Genomic DNA, 20701 nt, shown 5'->3' with positions numbered 1-20701 from the left:
AGACAGAGTGAGAGCTGGGGAGAGGCAGAGAGAGAGGGAGACATAGAATCTGAAGCAGGTTCCAGGCTCCGAGCTGTCAGCACAGAGCCCTATGCAGGGCTTGAACCCACAAACTGTGAAATCATGACCTGAGCCAAAGTCCAACACTTAACTGACTGAGCCACCCAGACACCCTTGAGATTTAAAAAAAAAAATTGTTTTTAATTCATTTATTTTTGAAAGACAGAGACAAAGCCCAAGCAGGAGAGGGGCAGAGAGAGAATGAGACACGGAATCCAAAGCAGGCTCTAGGCTCTGAGCTGTCAGCACAGAGCCTGACGTGGGGCTTGAACTCACCAACCATGAGATCATGGCCTGAGCCAAAGTTGCCACTTAACCAACTGAGCTACCCAGGAGTCCCGAGATTATTTTTTTTAATACAAAAATCTGGGTGTTATTGCAATTATTGAGAAAGTATTGAAATCTCAAACTAGGATTATAGATTTATCCTTATTCCCCGTTTGTACTCTCAGTTTTGTTATATGAATTTTGAGGTATATACATTTACAACAGTTACATTTTCCTAAATTTATTTTCTGATGATTGAAGGAAAAAAATAATTTCACATGTTTTGACTCTCCTATGAAAATGTTGCCAATTAACATGCAAAGTGACAATTCTCTTGTTGTCCAGGAGCTATAAAATATAGGCACGCTAATTGGAAAGGCCACGGACTAACAAGGACTGATATCTGTGTATCATTTCATATTCACATCATTCTTTGAATTCACCGTTTTGCTGCATTTCTACACATGAATGCTAGCATTTAGCAACTAAAATATTAGTGCCTATGAAGCAATGGCAAAAAGAGGTTGCTGTTTAGAATACTGATAGTTGGCTGAGGCCCCAAGCCAGAAACCTGCCTTGGCTAACGTGTAGGATAGTCCTGGTAAATATGTCATTGATGTTTAGACTAACATATGTACTCTTTTTTCTAATGTGTATTTATTTTTGAGAGAGAGAGAGAGCGAGCGTGCAAGCAGAGGAGGGGCAGAGAGAGAGGGCGACAGAAGATCCAAAGCAGGCTCTGTGCTGACAGCAGCAAGCCTGATGGGGGGCTTGAATTCACATACCGTGCGATCATGACCTGAGCTGAAGTCAGATGCTGAACCAACTGAGCCACCCAGGTGCCCCTAACATATGTAGTCTTAAGTGACAACATACTAGAACACTTAACTTTTGCTTTCAGAAATCCATAAAAGGGGAAAGTGAACCACATGATTTGATGGAGAGAGAATAAATCCAATTTTGATAAAAGTTGAATTGGGATTAAAGATAAGCAAGTGAAAGACAGAAAAGTAACTTGCGATTTCTGGAGACAATATGATAGCCAAAATCTAATTGGGCAGCTAAACTTTGAATACTATGTGACTGGGCACAAGCACAGAACTCACGTTCTAGTTTGCTAGGGGAATGGCTCTATGTATGAAGAACCAAAGAGATTGACTCAGTTAAGTCTCCTTGGGAGCAGGGTCAAGGCCCATTCAAGCTACCTCATGAAAAGAGTGATTTATTACAAGATGTCAGTATGAAGCCATTGAGACTATGAGGCTAAATACTAGGTCATAACTAGGTCTCATGACAAATGAGACCAAGGAAAGTTTTGCCATCAAGACCAAGATGGGTGGTTGAATTCTTGAGGGCCATTCTAATTAGTCTACTGACTAATTCAGCTACTCCTGATCTATGGACTGCAGGTACATCAGAAGTGAGCAAAGGGTTAAGTATAAAGGAGCTTTGAATCTATATGCATACAATGTACTGTGGTCTGAAAAGTATTACTGTATTTAACATGTATAGTTCTACTGGAAGGAGAAATTAATGTTCCTGGGGATCCTAGGGTTTAACACCTCTTCAAGCCTTTATCTTATCAATTGTTCAGTATCTAACAGATAGTATGAGTGGGTCTTGGACCCTTGAAATTAGTTACAAAATTTCTGCTTGAGGGCATTATCTGCTTCAAGTAGAGAAGTAGGACCGACTTGCATTTCAACAACATTTTGACAGGTCAACCTTAACCTGAGTTAACTGGCAAACTATTTTCATTTATTTCAATAGTATTTTAGTACTCTTTATAGATTTGCACTCTGGTCAGCGTCTGGAATGTCTCTTTAATTTGTACCACTCTTTCGTTTGTTTGCTTGCTTATTATATTACTTGATAATGTGTGTGTGTGTGTGTGTGTGTGTGTATGTGTGTGCACAAGCTTAATGATTTAAAGTGTCAATACATTTACAACAGCTTTTAGTCATTTTCTCAAACACTGACAGGATATTAATACACTGTGGATCTCTAAAAAGTTTTTTGGCATCTAAAAGAGGTCCTCATACATGAAAATGTGCAAACTACTGTACTGAACCCTAAAGCTGTCAGCTGCAAAAACAAGATCTGTTTCTATTTTACCGTGAGATGTATTTTTTTTATTATTTTTAAGCTCAGTCTCATTTATAAGAGCATCCAGAGAGTCTTTTTCCATTCAGAGATTGCTATTTCATTTTATTCATTTACCCAAATACCCACTTTTTCTATTACAGAAATCACCTCTCATTTGACATTCCTTTTTCTCCTACCCCACCCACCTCCCGCTGAATAAACTAAGACAATATCATTTGCAGAAAAGTCAGAATTTACATCATCATCTGTCTATATTTCTCTTTCAAAATAATTTAGAATCTGTGGCATTGTAAGAGTCTTTTAGCTTAAACAATTCTGAAAAATTTCATGGAGTTTTCCAGATGTTTTTTCTGAATGGAAACTTTGTAAAACCATAATCTGCCGGGACCTCAAAAAATATTTGGTTGGTTGTTTTTCCTTTTCCTCTCTCTGCTCCAAATTGAAACTGAGTTCTATGTCATCTCTGGTCAGAAAGATTTTTCTCCCTTCTTTTCCTTTCTCAATGGACCACGCTATACTTTGAGAGTAATAAAACATCATTTAAATGAAATGTACAAAACAATAACCACTAAGCTGAATGACATTAAATATTTATCAATACAATAGTACAAGTTTGACTGTGAAATAAACATTAGGTCCTGCAAATTTAATAGTTTCCTGTTCAAGGGGGAAAAAAAATCTCTCTAAGCTTTTGCAGCCCAGAGTACTGGACTTAACAAATAAATAGTTCATGGTGTGCCAAAATGGAATTGCCAAATGATTGACCACATCCTATGCTGCACAAGGAAAAGGCCACTATTGTTTGTACATGTGTGTTTCATTCAATATTTGACTTCGATAGATAAATAGCATGAAGTTGGTATTTTTAAATTAACCTTTGTTTTCAACTAACTACAGGTGAAGGAGTATAGGTACAGAAAAAGGACACGGAAGGGTTTAGGGAAAGAGGAACATCAGGAAGTCTCAAGCTGATATATCCTGAACAGATTCAAGAATTGCTGATTTAAATTTGGAGGGACTAGACCCCACATAGTGAAGTTTTTATTCTGACATTGATATAGATATAGATATAGATGATATAGATGTAGATAGATATAGATAGATATAGATAGACATGTATAGATATAGATATATGAAAACCAACTACTGCTTCTGAATTTTTGTTGTTGTTGTACCCCCGGAAAGAATAACAAAAGTAAAAATTTAAAAAAGTGATTTTAAGGTACTAAAAGGCAGATTATTAATTATGATCACACACTGACGCCAATGATGTTTCTTTAGTAAAAGCTATATATGTGTCATTAGCAAAAGTTATCTTACACTGGGTAATTGTTTCCATTTTTTATTTGAATTGGGCTCAATATATTCTATGAGGGCTATATTGATCAATTTAATCATAAAACACTAAATTCAGAGTATTTTTTTACATTTTGAAATATTCTAGGACAGACACACATGCACACACACACACACACCCCTACTACATTTGGCTTATTGATTTTAATGAAATATATTACCTATAGGTCACAGATATTTTATATTAATATAATTATGATAAACAATTAAATACCATGAAATTTTTATCTTAGAAATAGTTATGTATTTAGCAGAGAAAAATATTTTGTTATAACAATGATGACTATGAAAATAAGAATAATACTCATAACAAAAATTGTAACTTCTTTTAATGATTCTCAATGAGTGCTGAAATATTAGAAGCACTCTTCTAGACAACTAACCTCCAACAAGTCTAGATGATATTTTTAATCTTATAGACTCCACATAGCCCTCTATACCGTATACCCTTCCAGAAAACCATGGCCAAGGCGCACCTCTCTCCATGGAGAATCTAGAGTTTTGCAGCTTTTTGGCACGAGTTATTTTCAATCCTCATGTCTCTTTTCTTCCTCATAGGTTTCAACCTCTCTGGTTCTTTTCTTTGTTCCCCTTGTTTGCTGTTGCCTTCTCTTCTCTCCTTTCCTCCTCTGTTCTTCAATTAATTTCCCACTTCTGGTCTATAACTAGAGCCCTGTTCCTTTCATCTCATCATCTCTCAAGAAGGAGAGATATCATACATACATTTTGATGATGTAAGTTTCAAAGAGATTAGCGAAGAAGGCTGACTCATAAAGAAAAAAGCCCAGTGTCTGGGGTAATATGATTCAGTGAAATGTGTAATGAGGGACCTATTTTCTAAGAGTTCAGATGCTGGAGGGAAGCTCATTGAAAACCTAGTACTCCCCATATCCTTTGGTCTGGACTTAGAAGGCAAGAGTAGTGTCAAAATTCTAGCCTAAGAAATTGGTAAATAGGAATGGCACATTTTGGTCTTTCCAGAACCTAGGATATCATGGGAGTTGAATGTCTTTCTTTAACTGCACTGATAACTTCTTCTAGTTCAAAAAAGTAGACTTCATAAAAATGTAATGGTGGGAGATGAATAACACAGATCCTGTCGATGTTGTTCTCACATGGACAGTCACTGGTTATATCTTGTGCTAACCTTCCAGAGGTTTTGCAGAATTCGGTGCCTCAGGCAGCCATAAAAAACAAATCCACTTCAGCAAGCCTTTAGTGAGAAATGTGTAATTTGCTCAAGATTTCATGGAAAAGAAAAAGAGATTTTATATTAAATGTTACACAGCAAAAATTAATACAAATCCCTATTTTTCATTTCTGTTCTTTTCTAAACATTTGCTTTGTCCTTCAGCCACTAAGTTATCTCTATAGGCATTTTCCAAGCAGCCTCATTATTTTCCCTTTATTGTGTTCTGGGTTCCAGAACCACGAATCTTTCTTATGGATTTTTCTATATTTTTCATCCCATGTTTATTTTATGAGTAATTTAAATCTATGGCAGTTCTTATCCATTTTCACCCCCAAATCCATTTCCCTTGGTTCAAAAGCCAGCCAACTCCTTTATTATGATGATCTATCCTCCTTACATGTCAATGACAGGTTGCTAGTTTGTCCCTTTTCTTGTTTTTCATAAATAGAGACTTATGATGGATATTATATGTAATATTATAATTATATTATATTATATATTAAATATATTTGTATATATATTATTACTTTCTAACTATTTGATGCTATGCAAGGTTCTTAACCTCTCTAAGCCTCAAGAGAGATAACTGTACTTACCTCAAAAGGGAATAAAGGGTGTGTGTGTATGTGTGTGTACTGTGGGTTCAGAACAGTATCTGACCCATAGTAAGGACTATAGAAGTGCACGTGTTATATTGTTATTTATCATATATATTCTATCATTGGAATTTACTAAAGGAGTTTTAAAAATACAAGTCTCTAAAAAGACTAAAAAAATATGACTTAGCTAAAACTCTATCTCAGAGGAGAACTTAATAAAAAAAATATTTAAAGAGAGTTAGATTTGCTCATTTTAGCCACTCTGACTGGTGTGAGATGATATCTTAGTGTAGTTTTGATTTGTATTTCCCTGATGAGGAGTGACGCTGAGCATCTTTTCATGTGCCTGTTGGCCATCTGGACAAATCAGGAGACTATAGATGCTGGAGAGGATGTGGAGAAACGGGAACCCTCTTGCACTGTTGGTGGGAATGCAAACTGGTGCAGCCGCTCTGGAAAAAAGTGCGGAGGTTCTTCCAAAAGTTAAAAATAGACCTACCCTACGACCCAGCAATAGCACTGCTAGGAATTTACCCAAGGGATACAGGAGTGCTGATGCATAAGGGCACTTGTACCCCAATGTTTATAGCATCACTTTCAACAATAGCCAAATTATGGAAAGAGCCTAAATGTCCATCAACTGATGAATGGATAAAGACATTGTGGTTTATATACACAATGGAATACTACTTGGCAATGAGAAAGAATGAAATGTGGCCTTTTGTAGCAACGTGGATGGAACTGGAGAATGTTATGCTAAGTGAAATAAATCATACAGAAAAAGACAGACACCATATGTTTTCACTCATATGTGGATCCTGAGAAACTTAACAGAAGACCATGGGGGAGGGGAAGGGGAAAAACAAGTTAGAGAGGGAAGAAGGCAAACCATAAGAGACTTAAAAACTGAGAATAAATTAAGGGTTGATAGGGATGGGAAGGAAGGGAAAGTGGCTGATGGGCATTGAGGAGGGCACCTGTTGGGATGAGCATACATGGAAACCAATTTGACAATAAATTTCATATTAAAAAAATAAAGAGAACTAGAGTATTTTTCCCCTTTAGTAGATCTGGCAAGACTCAAGTATAGCAGTCCGACCTTGTGTTACACCCCAAGAAAAACTCTTATCTTCACCAGAGTCTCTGCCTTCTTTCTGGTTGCACCTAGAGGGATGATCAGATGACCTAACTTTCACTTAGTAAGTGTCAAAATTTACATAGGAACGTGAATAGCGAGCTGTCATTGCCTTGCTCTAGGCATCTTGCCAGGTTGTGAAGTTGAATATTCAGTTGAGTTTGTATCTCATCATTACAGCTATGGCCTTCCAGGGGGGACCAAAAGGGCCAGACAGCGATGAATTAATGAAGCTCTGTGGGAAGTCTAAATAGAGACAAAAGTTTTCATCTATATTTGTTTAAGAATGTTGAAGTAGAGCCTGCTTTCCAAGTGCCATGTCTAATTTAAGAGCAGGCCTGCAGTGGTAATAGCCCAATATCACCATGTCTCCACTGCCTGCTAAAGCTGATACCAGGAGACGTCATGCTGTGGAAACAATTATATCAACATAATTGGGAAATATTTTTTCGGTGCAGTTCTGCCTTAATTAAAGTTCATTTTACATCTTGGAGAAGGAAGTGTTTTCTCAAAACTTTGGGGTATATTTAAATATCTTTCAAAAATAAAGCCTAGATAAAACACACAAAGGAAGGCTAATGTAGACCAGGGATACAAAGAGTCAAATGGAGATTTTTACATCAGGTGATCGAGGTTTGAATCCTAGTCCTGCCACTTAGTGGCTAATGACCTTGGGCATGTAAATTCAAATCTGTAGGTTTAGGTTTTTCTACTGAAGACATTCATGACAGATGTGTGCTTCTGAGTATTGTTGTGGGAAGTAACTTGCCTGTGGAGATATTTTGTATAAGGGGTAGGAGGTGAGATCCTGAGTAAATATGGTGGTAGCTAAGCTACTCTGCATGACCAAATGAGACGAAATTGTTTTATGCTTCTGAGACCAGCATAAAGAATAGAAAGGATTTCAAAAGAGAGGGGAAGGGGAGGGGAGTTAACAAAATGGCTCAAGACTGGACCCATGTGGCTTCATAGATCTCAGGCCAATGGGTGGCTGTAATTTTAAGACTTTTAAGACATTAAATAATAAGAAGACCTAATATACAATTTTTATAGCTATTCTCTGATGTTGGTGTAATCCCTTCCATTAATCCAGAATTCTTAATGATATTTACCAATCACTTCAGTGATTATGTGTTTTATTGTTGGTGACACTACTGGTGGAAACTGAGAAGAAGAAAGACTTTGCCAACGTTTTTGTCTGGTTCAACATGGTTTGGAAAATCGCACTGTTGGAAACAGGAGCTTGGTCACAGAAGTGACAGTGAGAAAATAAGCTGACCAGAAAAATCAAACATAGCTTGGAGAGATCAGGCTAATAACTGGGTACAGAAGAGGGATTTGAGATGAAGGTCATTGGATTTGGCAGACTCATCTGATATCTGGGTTATTGACATGCATAGACAGGCATACATAGGTACTTAATAAATTTTATTACTGTTGTTAAACCAATGAGGATAGCTCAAACAATAATAGTGTATTTTGGCTAATATTTTACCCTTTATAATGTCATTTCACTTTTTAATCTCCTTATCTCTTAGTTCAGGCTGTTCTCTCCCTCCCTCAGTAGTTTTCCCCAGAATATTAGTCATCACAATCCATTCTAGTTTGCTTACATATTTGTTTGAGGATAGATTCTCCAGGAATGAGGTTATATTCATCTTTTCTGTTCATAAAGAATAGTAAAGTGCCTGATGCATAGTGCAGTCAACAAACCTCTCATGAATACATCAGTCAGTTTGTGTTTGATTCTCACAATAATAGATAGGAAGAATATTGTTTCCTTTCATATATGGAAAAAATGAAGATCAGAGTGATATGCCCAAAGTTACATAGATAGTAAGTGACAGAGTTATGGCTTAGACCCAAGTCTTGGAGAATTATTCTCATTTTGTTTTATTTCATTACCAGCTTTTCCAAACAGATAAGGGAAAAAGTAGCAGAATTTTAAATATCTGAGATAGTTACATTAATTATATGGAAAATTAGACAATTCCTCCTTCCTACTGTTTATTACACTAAAAAAGAGATTGAATGTTTAATGACAGATTTTATAATTTTGCATCCCTTGGTGCTGGATTTAGCCTTCATTCCTCAAAATGAAATTGCATAACTTTTAATTTGTCATGCTATTTCCAGCCAAGAAGAGATGAACACACTTTGTGTTTGATGTAATGAATTCATGACCTTGAAATGTATTCTGGGCATCTTAAAATCCTGAACCTAGCTTCTCACTTTAGATTGTTAAATCCTGGCTACCCCAATACATTGTCTTCAAGTCACAAAAAAATAAAATAAAAAATAAAAAGCAACAAACAAACAAACAAACAAACAAAAATCATTTTGGCAATAGAAAACAGATAGAAAGGGGCAGTACTAGGGACTTTCCAAAGCAGAGCACTGAGAAACCTATCATTTACTTTTCTCTTTACTCTTACCTGGTTTTATCTTCAAACTCTGCTCTAATTTCAGATGACTGCTTGGAAGTCAGTTCTCAACTTCACCCTTTCACAGATTTGTTATCTCCTTTCTATTCACTTAGTGCACGATTTTGGCCATGTACCATTACCCGCATGCTATACCTTGGTGACTATATCAGTTTCAGAGTTTTCAGGCTAAAGATGACAGAAAACAGAAATGTAGTGCTTTAAAAACACACGGGTTTATTTAACATAATAATGAGAAGTCCAGAGGGAGCCACTCAAGGGCTGGGAGGGCTGCTTAGAGATGTTCTCATTGACCTGTGTCTTTCTATAGTTCTGCCTCAACCTGGAAACTTTTACCCACAGTTTCAGTATGTCAGATGTGTCTTCAGACACCTTGTGTGGATTTCTTAGGGAAGTCTAGCCTTTTCATTTATAGAGACCTTAGTTTATATTCACTGAGACCTTAGTCTGTCTTTTTGATCAGGCATCCATCAAATGGCCAACTCTAGCTGGAACGTAGCTAGTGAAAAAAGGCTAATGGGTGAGAGTTGGGGAAATTAACAGTGTCTACCTAAATGATCTTCTAGTTTTTCTCAAAATTCTGACTTTACTCTTCTTTCCTCAGATCACAGGTCTCTAATATGTAGGAGAGGGAATTACTCTACTATACTTAATTTCTACAGTAAAACTTTGTGCCCCACAATCTGAGAATCTCAGACTTGGCAAAGGCTTCAAAGGTCATCTGGACCACTCCTGTATTCATGGCTGATTTTTATGAAAATGAATTTTCTCAGCCTGTATTAGAAAATCTTCAGCAATTTCCATGAACCAGCAGCTGGCTAAGGCTACTGTCAGCAGAATGTGGCTTTTGATTTGCTTTATCACTTCCTAATGGAACCACCTACCAAATTAAGCGCATCTCTGGTCGGTGTTCCCCTGGGCTCTGATGGCAGGGGAAGGTGCACAGCAGAATACGCAATAGCTTACTTATCTGGAGTTCTTTCCCCCATGTAGCTGCTGCTGGTCTGGAAAATTAACAGACAACTGGAATATTCTGAGGGTAAAATTAATGGTTAGAACAAGGAATGCTGTCAGGGAGATTGCCAACATGCCTCTTTCCTAGGACATTAGAAATTCTCCGAAGGCGACATGTGTGGGTAAGTTAAAGTTTTAGTTCTTTTTGCGAGATTGAAAAGGGAAGAATATTAGAAATAAGGACTAAGGCATTATGAAGGTGGCTCCCTGATATGACTGAATAAAGGAAGCATTGTATATATTGACAGGCTTAAATTAGCTCAGCTAGGTGGGGACATTTTAATATTTCATTGACAGTTTAACTTATATAATATATATATAATACATACACACACACACACACACACACACACACACACACACACTGATCTGTTGTTTAATAGCCAGGGAAATAAGAAAAAAAAAAGGGGGCTTTTTACTTTTGAGTGAGCAATTCATATTTTTTGAGGTCATACATAAAATGAACATTCTTGCAAATTACATGTTTTTGAAAAACAAAACAAAATGATGCTAAGAAATCTCTAACTCATATACCATATTTTCATGGAGAGATAGCATCAAAATACACACAATGCCCTTTTCAAACTGCTGTGGAAATTGATATGACTGAAAACAACTGTTTCTATGCCCTTTTTAGCCCTAGTTGTGACAGATTTTAAATAATACGGAAAGCACAACATTGAAGGAAAACACTTTTATACCTGGAAAGAAGAATTCTGTTATATAAAGTTTCTAATATCATGGATTTATTTGATGTGATTATTGTTATGTTGGGTTTTATTTTAAAATCTTTATGGGACGCCTGGGTGGCTCAGTCGGTTGAGCGTACAACCTCAGCTCAGGTCATAGTCTCACAGTCTGTGGGTTTGAGTCCCGCATCGGGCTCTGTGCTGACAGTTTGGACCTGGAGCCTACTTAGGATTCTGCTTCATGCTCCCTCTCTCTGCTCTTCCCCCGCTCATGCTCTGTTTCTCTCTCTTTCAAAAATAAATAATAAAACATTAAAAATTTTTTAATAAAATAAAGTCTTTAAAATGTGCTTTCCTACTTCCTCTGAGAGATAGCAAAAGAATTAACAGAACTTGCTCAGCAATTCACAAAGGTTTGATTGACAACACAGAGACATTTAATAAACCACTTAGCTCATATCATTTTTGCTTTATTCCAAATAAGGAGTAATTTCATCTTTGGGAGTAAGGCAGTTCTTGTTATCATTATATATTTATATGCTTAATATTTTATTGACAACTGAACTTCCTGTATGTACATAAAAAGCTACTGATCAAGTCTTTAATAGTAAATAATGGCTAATTCAAGTCGTTCCATAAATACATAACCTGCTATATTCAGCAATAGCATACAGGAGCCACCTTCAGAATTTCCCAGTTCTCATTTCCAACTTTATTCCATTTTTAATCCACCAGAATACATTGACACTTTAGACTACCTCTGGATAGGTAGATTCGGTGGGCAGACCCAAAGACACACAGACAGAAGACAGATAGATGGATATACGAATAGAAGAATGAATGAAAGTAGAGGCAGTGGCTCAGAACAACAGTTCAAGCTTCATTTCTATATCCTTAAACATTGGCTTTGGAAAAGGCTTCTCTCATTCCAAAGAGAACTCCAGTAAAGTTCTTTCTGGGACTTCCCTCTCTAGAACACTCCACTGGCTCTCTGGATTAAAATGGCTGTTTGAGGGGCGCCTGGGTGGCGCAGTCGGTTAAGCGTCCGACTTCAGCCAGGTCACGATCTCGCGGTCCGTGAGTTCGAGCCCCGCGTCAGGCTCTGGGCTGATGGCTCGGAGCCTGGAGCCTGTTTCCGATTCTGTGTCTCCCTCTCTCTCTGCCCCTCCCCCGTTCATGCTCTGTCTCTCTCTGTCCCAAAAAAATAAATAAACGTTGAAAAAAAAAATAAATAAAATAAAATAAAATGGCTGTTTGAGCAAGAGATACCTTTTTCTTCTTTTTGAGTTTAAGATTTATGAGAATACTTTCTAAATATAACATATAATAATAGTATATAATTATATTATATGTAATAATAAGATATATTAATAAAGTATAATATATAAATATATAATAATAATAATAATAATAATAATAATAATAATATATTTTGGTAATATCTTCTGTAACCAGGACTGTGGTACATTACATTGATCTTTGGATTTGATTTCCTTTTGACTTAAGGAAGAGACACATTTACTTGAAGTAGGATTATGAAAATATTTATCAAACATAGACCAAAGGCTCATAAATGATGCCTCATAGTATTTGAATGACTGGACCAGTTCTGTAGATTCAACAGCCTCAAATATGCCAGTAATGTCTTTTGTTTCTGCTGTTATTAGTCTAGTCTGATGCATTATTCCTACAATACTCCACAATTACTGTGCTTTTACAGCAGCTCATTGAGATTAGCCAATGACCCATACACTTATGTTCATCTTTGGAAGAGAGAGTTGAATCCCAAAGTGTTATGCATGTTCCAAGTATAAGAGAATAATTGAGAAATGAGACTAATACTCAGAAATTCAGTTGATGGCCTTATGGGCATTTTGTTGAGTCTCAGGCCCGTTACCAAGGAAGAAATAAAGGCTCCCTTACCTCATTATTTCTGTATCCTTTGTTATTGCCTAAGGTGTGCAGTGATTTGTTTTCAAAATCACTGTTGTTTGTTTTTCCTTTCATATTTCCTCTTGATGCTTCCATTTTCTCTGGTATATGCAAGATAGAACTCCATTCAGCTTTTGGTTTATATTTTATTTTAGGTAACTTTTCAGTAGAATGACAGATAAGCCATAAAACCTAAACATGGCGGTAATTTGTGTGGTTTTTACCTTGATATCACGGCATTTACCTGTATAAGGCTAACTACAAAGATAGGACCAAACTGGGTTGTGTCCATGAGCCATGAGCCACCAAACTCAGTGGTTGTTGACATAGGTGCCTTGTGGGTGAATGTGGCCCAAGGGAGAGAGAAGGGATTCATTTATTCATTAATTCATCCATTCATTCATTCCAACAAGATAAGTACTGAGAACCTGTGTGTGGCATACTAAATTCTCAAGTGGGACTACAGAGATGAATAAATACTATGTTTGTCCAAAACAAACAAGCAAACAAAAACACCTCAATGTATGTGTGGAAGAGTTAGATGGCAAAGTGAGAGGGCCACTGAAGGTAAACTTTGCCTACTTTATAGTGTTAACCTGTATTTTAGCCAATAAGTTAAGAATTGATATCTTGGTGCTATCAGGAAGGGACTTGACTGGCAAGGGTAGTCTATTCGAATTGAATACTGTGAGGAGAGTTTCATATGAATTCTATTCACAGAGACACAGGCAAAGTGGAGGGGAATCACAGAGGATCATATAGTGCTTAGGCTCGAGGGGCTGGGCATGAAGCGGCGTGGAAAGGATCTCGAGACAGGAGTTAAAACCTTTGGTTGATAGATCAGAAATGCAGCCAACCTAAAATAACCCTGTAGGGAGACATGGGGGGATAGCTGCCTGAACCTCTCTCTTTGCTACCTCCAATCCCTTGCTTGCTAGAGTCCGTACTATTCAAATACATCTTGAAGCTGGGGAAGGGAATCAGACAAGTCAGCTTTCAGGGACATGGGAGAGGGTGAAAAGTAGATCAGAAAACACTCTGCACAATAGTCAAAAGCACAGTCTCTAAAGCCCGAGTGCCTAGGTCCAAATACCAGCTTTGGCACTTACTGAACTATGACCACAGGTAAGTTATTTAAAGTGTTTTGTTTTGTTTTGTTTTCATCTACTTATCTTCATAATGGAGAGTGATACCAATACTTCAAAATTGAGAGTCTTGGGGCACCTCGGTGGCTCTGTCTGTTAAATATCATATTTCAGCTCCGGTCATGATCTTAGGGTTTGTGCGTTTGAGCCCCGCGTTGGGCTGTGTGCTGACAGCTCGGAGCCTAGAGTAGGCTTCAGATTCTGTGTCTCTCTCTCTCTGCCCCTCCCCAATGCTCACTCTATCTCTCTTTCTCAAAAATAAACATTAAAAAAAGTAATATATAGTAATATTTTAAAAATTGAGTGTCTCTTAAGAAAATTTTAATTTTAGAACAGTTTCAGATTTACAGGAAAAATGAGAAGATAGTATAGGGAATCCCATATGCCCCTCATCTAGTTTTCCATATTACCAGCGTCTTACATGACTGTGGTATAATTGTCACAATTAATGAATCAATTTGATACGTTATTATTAAATGAATTCTATGCCATGATCATATTTCTTTAGTTTTTATTAGGTCTTTTCCTGTTCTTGGATGTCACCCAGGACATATATTCCATTTGGCTTTCATCTTTCTTTAGTCTCCTCTTGGAGACACACAGGTCATGAGTGACAGTTTCTTAGTCTTTCCTTATTTTTGATGACCTTGACAGTTTTGAGGAATACTGGTTGGATACAGATGAGGAATAGAGGCCAGAATGGCCCTTCAGTGGGATGTTTTAAATTTGAGAGGTAATTAACATACCATAAAATTCACACTTCTAAATAATATAATTTAGTGAATTTTAGTCTATACACCTGGTTCTGTAACCATTACCCCTATCTAATTCCAGGATAATTTTGTCACCCCCAAATGAAATCCCATACTCTTTTCTGAGTCCCAAATCCCCAGGAAAACACTAACCTACTTTGTATCTCTATGGATTTGTGTATTCTGGACAATTCATATACATAGACTTACATAATATGTGATCTTTTCTGTCTGGCTTCTTTCATTTAGTATAATGATTTTAAGATCCATCTATGGTGTTGCATGTATTAGTACTTTATTTTTTGTGGATAAATAATATCCACTTGTATGAATACACTGTATTTTATTTTTCCATGCATCAGTTGGTGGGCATTTGGGTTGTTTCTGCTTTTTGGTTATTACAAATAATGCTGCTATGAATGTTTGAGTACAAGTTTTTGTGTGAGCATAAGTTTTCAGTCTCTTGGATATGTGCCTAGGAGTAGAATTGCTGGATCATATGGTAACTCTACTCAACTTTTTGGGACTGCCAAATTCTTTTCTATAGTGGCTGCTCCATTTTACATTCCCACCCAGCAAGCAGTGTATGAAAATTCTAATTCCTCCACATCCTTGTCAACACTAAATATCATCTGTCTTTTTAAACTTGGTCATCCTAGGGGTGTGACATGATAGCTTATTGTGGTTTTGATTTACCTTTTCCAGATGCTAATTATGCTGAGCATCATTTTATTTCCTAATTTGCCATTTGTATATCTCCTTTTCCATAATTTCTATTCGATGTTTTTAAATTGAATTATTTTTCTTTTCATCTTTGAGTTGTAAGTGTTCTTCTTTCTTTCTTTCTTTCTTTCTTTCTTTCTTTCTTTCTTTCTTTCTTTTTTACATTTATTTATTTTTGAGAGACAGAGAGAGACAGAGCATGAGCAGGGAAAGGGCAGAGACAGAGGAGACACAGAATACGAAGCAGGTTCCTGGCTCCCAGCTGTCAGCACAGAGCCCATCACAGGGCTTGAACTCATGAACTGTGAGATCATGACCTGAGCTGAAATCAGATGTTCAACTGACTGAGCCACCCAGGTGCCCCAAGTAGGAGGAGTTCTTAATATATTCTGGATGCTAGACGATGAGGAGCCATATAGTTTATAAATCTTTTCTTATATTCTATGCATGATCTTTTAACTTTGTTGATAGCATCCTTGAAGCACAAAGTTTTTAATTCTGATGAAGTCAAATAATCTGTTTTTTTTTTCTTTGCTTGCTTGTGCTTTAGCTATCATCATAACAACAAAACATACCTAAGCCAAGGCCACAAAGACTTACACCTATGTTGTATTCTAGACTTTCATAGTTTTGGCACTTACATTTAGGCCATTGTTCCATTTAAAATTAATTTTTGAATAAGGCATGAGGTTGGGGGTCCAATTTCATTCTTTTGCATGTGGATATTCAGTTTTCCTAGTACCGTTTGTTGAAAAGAATAAATTGGTATTTGTCTGTGTTTCCCATCATGAATAGAATGGGCTTATGGGTTAGGCCACAGAGGTGAAGTTACATTCTTACCATATCATACAGTCACTGATCTTACCACAGTGAAGTAACCTTGATTATCTGGATTAGGTAGTATTTTTCAGGTTTCTCCACAAAGTTAGTCTCCCTACTCTTTCCTTCATGTGACTATTTATACTATATTCTTTTATTTTTAATTTTTAAAGAAGTTGGTTTATTTGGAGAGAAAGATTGAACGGGGGAGGAGCAGAGAGAGAGAGAGAATCTCAAGCAGGTTCTGTGAAGTCAGTGCAGAGCGAGACATGAACCATGAGATCGTGACCTGAGCCAAAAATCAAGAGTCGGATGCTTCACTGACTGAGCTACCCAGGCGCCCCCCATACTGTATTCTTTAGATGGAAGTCATTATGCTTTTCCCACACTTAAGGACAGAAGAGTTATGTTCCATCTCCTTGAGGGCAGAGTATCTACATAAATTCTTCTGCACAGGAAATTATTCTAGCTCATTTTTAAAAATCCATTCATATCAGTATGCATTCGTGAATATTTATTTAATACTTATGATTATAGCCCAATAATGCTTTGTTCATTTTATTGTTCAAATTGTTGAGTTTTTCACCTCTATGCTCTCTCGGTTGTCTCCTTTGACATAATCATATTATTGCATTATCATTGAACACTTTCTTCCCTTTGGAATTTCAGGATTTTCCGGGCTCATTTTGTATGTGTCATGCCCTCGAACCTAGAATCAGCCATTTTTTTCAGGGAGCACAAATTCCTTTTATTGGCAAATAGTATTAGAAACTGTTATCTAGGCCCTAGTTTGTTTATTGCTATTAGGCTTTAGGGAGTCATTTTTTCATTTGTCCTCTCAGCTGACATATAATTATATGTAACTTTCTGTGTAAATAAAAGCTAAATATAAGTTTATTACAGTATCTCAAACTTTAATACATTATCACATGGATGATTTCGGCCTTTTTCCTTGTTTGTCTATAACCTACTAGTCCAAATCTAGCTCTCATGAGTGTCTTTTAACACTTCATACTGGACAAGTTTGCTGGCAATAAAGTCCTTCAATTTTGTTTGTTTTTGTTTTTTTATTTTTGTTTTTGTCTTTAAATCTTTTTAATTTTTCAATGGTAATTTTACTCAGTATGGTATTTAAGTTCTATTTTTTTCTTGCAAAGTTTTAAATATTTCAATCCACTCTCTTTTTGCTTATATGATTTCTATGATAAATCTGCATTAATTCTTATCCTTGCTATTCAATAGGTACATTTTTTGTTTCTGTTTTTTTTTTAGATCTAAATACTTTCTTTCCTTTAATTTTTCTTTTTCTTTAACATTTATTTTTGAGAGACAGAGAAAGACAGAGCATGAGTGGGGGAGGAACAGAGAGAGAGAGAAACACAGAATCCGAAGCAGGCTCCAGGCTCCCAGCTGTCAGCACAGAGCCCAACGCGGGGCTCTTATTTGCGAAGCACAAGATCACGACCTGAGCCGAAGTGGGACACTTAACTGACTGAGCCACCCAGGCGCCCCTAATCTAGATACTTTTGAGTGGTCATTTTGTATTTGTTTTTCTGTAGTTTGATGCTACAGAAAATCACATGGTAATTGTGATTTTTTTCTTATATTTATCCCACTTGTTTTCTAAATTTTCTAGATCTTTATTTTGATATATCTATTACGTTCAGACAGTCCTTGGTTATTATTATTTAGAATATTTCTTTGCTCCATTCTCTGTTTTTTTTCCAACAATATGCATATTCCAACTTTTGAATTGTGTAATTCTTGAGTATTACACTCTGTTTTTTTTAGTTTTTTTTTCTTTTTGTATATATTTTGGGAATTTTTTCCTGGCCTAACTTCACCCTCAATTGTTTTTTCCTCAATTACACGGAGTCTAGTAAAAAACTATCAAAGACATTCATTTTTTTCTGTTACAGTGGTTTTCATTTCTAGTATTTCACTTTGCTACTTTGTACCTTAAATATGTTCTGCTTTATTCACAGAAACTTCATTTGTGTTTCCATAAGGATGGAAATCTGAATGAAATGTACAAGGAAGTCATTTAAGTGGATATATTTCAAATACCCAGATTTTTGGAAATGATAAGATTTAACATTCAACAGTTTAGTTGACCCTTTTTTTTTTTTTTTTTTTTTTTTGAGAGTGACAGCAAGCAGAAAAGGGTCAGAGAGAGAGATAGGGAGGGAGAGAATCCCAAGCCGGCTCCATACTGTCAGTGCAGAGCCTGCTACAGGGCTCGATCTCATGAACCATGAGATCATGACTTGAGCTGAAATCAAGAGTTGGATATTTAGCCAACTGAATCACCCAGGAACCATGAGTTATTTTTTTAACTTAATTTAATTTATTTTATTTTATTTTATTTTATTTTATTTTATTTTATTTTATTTTATTTTATATTTTATTATTTTTTTTAAATTTGAATCCAAGTTAGTTAACATATAGTATAATAATGATTTCAGCAATAGAACAGGAATAGAATTTAGTGATCCATCACTTACATGTAGCACCCAGTGCTCATCCCAACAAGGGTCCTCCTTAATGCCTCTCACCTATTTAGCTCATGTCCCAACCCACATCCGTTTCAGGTACCCTCAGTTTTTTCTCTGTATTTAAGAGTCTCTTATGGTTTGTCTCTCTCTCTGTGTTTTTATCTTATTTTTGCTTCACTTTCCCTGTGTTCATCTGTCTTGGTTCTTAACTGCCACATATGAGTGAAATCATGATATTTGTCTTTTTTTGATTGACTTATTTCACTTAGCTAGTTCCATCCACATTGTTGCAAATGGCAAGATTTCATTTTTTTGACTTCCAAGTAATGTGTATACACACACACACACACACACACACACACACACACACACACCACTTCTTCTTTATCAATTTATCAGTTGATGAACATTTGGGCTCTTTCTATACTTTGTTGTCGATAGCGCTGCTATAAACATTGGGCTGCATGTGCCCCTTCGAATCAGCATTTTTGGATCCTTTGGTTAAGTATCTGGTGGTGCGATTTCTGGGTTATCTATTTTTAATTTTTTGAGGAAACTCCACACCCTTTTCCAGAGTGGCTGCACCAGTTTGCATTCCCACCAGCAGTGCAAAAGTGTTCCTCTTTCTCTACATCCTCGCCAACATCTGTCATTTCCTGAGTTGTTAATTTTAGCCATTCTGACAGATGTGAGGCGGTATCTCATTGTGGTTTTGATTAGTATTTCCCTGATGATGAGTGATGTTGAGCATTTTTTCATATGTCGGTTGGCCATCTGGATGTCTTCTTTGGAAAAGTGTCTGTTCATGTCTATTCATGTCTTTTGCCCATTTCTTCACAGGATTATTTGTTTTTGGGACGTTGAGTTTGATCAGTTCTTTATAGATTTTGGATACTAACTCTTTATCTGATATGTCATTTTCAAATATATTCCTCATTATTTCCATTGCCTTTTAGTTTTGCTGATTGTTTATTTTGCTGTGCAGAAGATTCTTATCTTGATGTGGTCCCAATAGTTCATTTTTGTTTTTGTTTCCCTTGCCTCCAGAGACATGTCAAGTAAGTAGGTTCTGGGGCCAAGGTCAAAGAGGTTATTACCTGTTTTCTCTTCTAAGATTGTGATGTTTTCCTGTCTCACATTTAGGTCTTTCATCCATTTTGAGTTTATTTTTGTGTATGGTGTAAGAGAGTGGTCCAGGTTCATTCTTCTGCATGTCACTGTCCAGATTTCCCAGCACCACTTGCTGAAGAGACTGTCTTTTTTCCATTGGATATTCTTTCCTGCTTTGTCAAAGATTAGTTGGCCATATGTTTGTGGGTCCATTTCTGGGTTCTCTATTCTGTTCCATTGATAGATGTGTCTGTTTTTGTGTCATTTTTGGAGGAAGAAAAAAATTAACAAAATAAAAAATTAAAATTAAAAACTACAAACAAAACAAAATCAAGTAAAGGAAGCTAGATCCTAGATGTGTTTCAATCTGCTTGTTGAAAGAAGCTTACTAGAAAAAAAAGGGAAAAGAAAGGGGGAAAAAGGTATGAAAAAAAGCTTGAAAGTTAAACAAAATTATATAATCAAATAGAAAAATAAAGAAAATGAAATAGAATAAAAATTTTAAAAATTTTAAAAATAGGAAAAATTAAAAAAAAAATGTTTCTTTCTGTATCTGAGAAAAAGAAAGAAAAGAAAGAAGAGTGTAAGCAAAAACAGAATCAAAGAAAACGAACATATAAATGAACCAGCCTACAGAATGATACCCGAATAATTAGATCCAGGTTCACCGAGAACTGAAACTATGAAGCATACTGTCATCCTTACACCAAGGAGTGACTTGTGCTTGTCTTCTGGGGATGTGCTTAGTGGGCACAGTTGGGCGGGGCTTGGTGTAACAGCTCCCTTCTCCACTAGGTGGCGCTGCCTAGCTTACTGGAGTGGATCAGTGTGTGTGTGTGTGTGTGTGTGTGTGTGTGTGTACG

Source organism: Lynx rufus, unplaced genomic scaffold (assembly GCF_022079265.1).
Source record: "Lynx rufus isolate CCGP_SWC_20201006 ecotype Redwood Valley unplaced genomic scaffold, mLynRuf1.p SCAF_17, whole genome shotgun sequence".
Taxonomy (NCBI): Eukaryota; Metazoa; Chordata; class Mammalia; order Carnivora; family Felidae; genus Lynx; species Lynx rufus.
Note: the sequence above shows the minus strand (reverse complement) of the source record.